Below are 2,802 nucleotides of genomic sequence, written 5' to 3'. Positions count from 1 at the left end.
TTCATCATTTGTGAAGCTTTCCCTTTACCAGTGTGGACCTTTGAATCCAAATCTTTATGCAAGGTAACACTTGCATTTCAACAGGGGCCCCACCACCTAGTCCCTAGAATTACTTTTTCTAAATGTTTAAGTTTTTATCCAAGAACTGGTAGTTTACTTGGTAGTTATAATTAAGAGTAACAAATGAATACACTGTACATATATAAAATCTCAAAACCTTGAAGAATACAAAAACTGAAACCATTATTACCATAAACTTGTGACCCCCTTGCAAGTGGGGAGCCAGCAGCTCAAATTGGAGTCCTTCCTTTCCTTCCTTCCTTCCTTCCTTCCTTCCTTCCTTCCTTCCTTCCTTCCTTTTATTTATTTACTTACTTTAAATTTAATTTTTTATATATAAAAAGGAAGCATTGACTAAACCATAGGATAAGAAGGGTACAACTCCACACAATTCCCACCACCAGAACTCCGTATCCCATCCCCTGCCCTGATAGCTTTCCTATTCTTTAACCCTCTGAGAGCATGGACCCAAGGTCATTGTGGGATGCAGCAGGTGGAAGGTCTGGCTTCTGTAATTACTTCCCCACTGAACATGGGTGATGACAGGTTGATCCATACTCCCAGCCTGCCTCTCTCTTTCCCTAGTGGGAAAGGGCTCTAGGGACTCTGAGCTTCAGGACAAGGAAGGGAAGTCTGTCCAGGGAAGTCTGGTCAGCATCATGCTAGCATCTGGAACCTGGTGGTTGAAAAGAGAGTTAACATACAAAGCCAAACAAATTGTTGACCAATCATGGGACTTAAAGGCTGGAATAGTGCAGATGAGTTGGGGGCCCATCCATTTTGTAGATAGCTAGTAGGCATATTTTAGTTATATTCCAAAGGGCCTGTGGCTATACTAGTGGGTTTTTTTTTTTTTTTTGCCTGAGCTTGAAATCTGATATGCAGGTGGATCCTAATTATTGTCTGGGGAGATGATGTCATGGCTCGTAGAAGGACCAGAAAGCTGGATCAGAGAAGAGAATTGCTCCGAAATATGGAAAGGTGTATAAATATTGTTGACTGTAAGCCCCATCAATTTGATGTGATCTGGGGCCCATATTCAGCTTAGGAGCCTATGTAACCTCTGCATCCCTGTAGATCTGAGCTCACATTCTGTGGTCATAAGTAGGAACGTTCCAAGCTGCCCCAGTATCAGAACCCATCTTCTTCAGGTGTAGGATAGAGTATGTTGTCTTCCTTTTGCTTCCTTTTATTTTAAGGTCTTTTTTAACATATAATTTTATTGAGGAGTTAATGACTTGGAGAACTGTTGTTGACACATGAATACAATTTCTAATCTCTCAGTGATAAGTGTCTGCATAACACTCATCTCCAGCTTAGGTCTTTTTCCACATCATATCCTGGACCCCTTTGTCCTTTCAACCCTTTCTCTTCCCCCGTTCCTCAGAGTCTGTTGTTTTGGTACAATATGCCATAGTAAGTTCCAGTTTCACTTTGCGTTTTCTTTTTCTGTCTTTGTTTCTTCAATTTTACCTTGTCCTCCTTTTGGTTTATCTCACTCTATTATGTATAAATACCACAACTTTCTTAGCCATTCACTTGTAGTTGAATATCTGTGTTGCTTCCAATTTATTGTCTATTATGAAGTGTGGTGTGCTATGAATTATAAGTGTACATAGATCTCTTTGGATAGGTATTTTTGTTTCCTTTGTATATGTCCTCAGAAAAGAATTTGCCAAGTCACAGGCTAAGTCCATTTCTAGTGTTTTGAGAACTCTCTAGCCTGTTTCCCACAAGGGTTTGAATCGATTTACATTCCCATCAGCAGTGCAGAAGGATTCCTTTTTTCTACCCCTCTCTCTCTAGCTGAAAAATTCCACTCAGAGCAATAAAAACCCTGTCGATGAAAAAAAGATACTATTGTAAAATAGTAGTAGTATTTGCTGTTAAATAGACACCAAATATCTAAATATCAATAGATGTAAATCTGAAGATTGCTTACACCTGGCATCCATAATTATGTGTTTTTTAAAAATTACTAAAAGAACACTATTGATTCATTTTACACTGCTGATAAAAGTACAAAATCAGACTTTCAGAATAGAATACATTTTTCTTTTAGGAAGCCAAACACTTGACAAACTTAATTCATAGAAAGTAATTATAAAGTTGCATGTAGCATAAAGCCTTATTGATCCAAATTTCTCTTTCTGTATGAACTTCACAGACTTGCATGACTTGGCATCAGTAACAGCTAATGATGATTCATGCTGTGAGCCTCAGCAGTCCCAGTCCCTGGGAATTTAGCTTTGACCTTTGAGTTAACACTCTTCTTCCAAGCAGGTAGGATCATTCTCTAGGCATATGTCCTAATCACCTTAAAACACCTGGAAAATTAGTTAAGAACTGGGATGCTAAAGGAAAATTGTTAAGTCTAAGGAGAAAATGCATTTAATTGTTGTGTAATTGGTCGACAATCCTGGAAGACCTAGAAAATAAGATTACATGTTAAACTCTTAAAATAGTCATAATTGCAAGAAGCCTATTAAGTGTTATCAGTTGGTATTTACTTTTCACATCATACCGTCCCGCTGACTGAAAAAAAATCCATATATTTTTTTCTTTCTCTTTTCTTTTTATCCTTTCCTTTCCTTTTCCTCCCTCCCTTCTTTCCTTCCTCCCTCCCTCCCTCCCTTCATCCCTCCCTCCCTCCCTCCCTACCCTCCCTCCCTTCCTTCCTTCCTTCCTTCCTTCCTTCCTTCCTTCCTTCCTTCCTTCCTTCCTTCCTTCCTTCCTTTTCTC

Source organism: Erinaceus europaeus, chromosome 18, assembly GCF_950295315.1.
Source record: "Erinaceus europaeus chromosome 18, mEriEur2.1, whole genome shotgun sequence".
NCBI lineage: Eukaryota > Metazoa > Chordata > Mammalia > Eulipotyphla > Erinaceidae > Erinaceus > Erinaceus europaeus.
The sequence above is the reverse complement of the archived record's forward strand: the minus strand, read 5'-3'. Positions refer to the sequence as shown.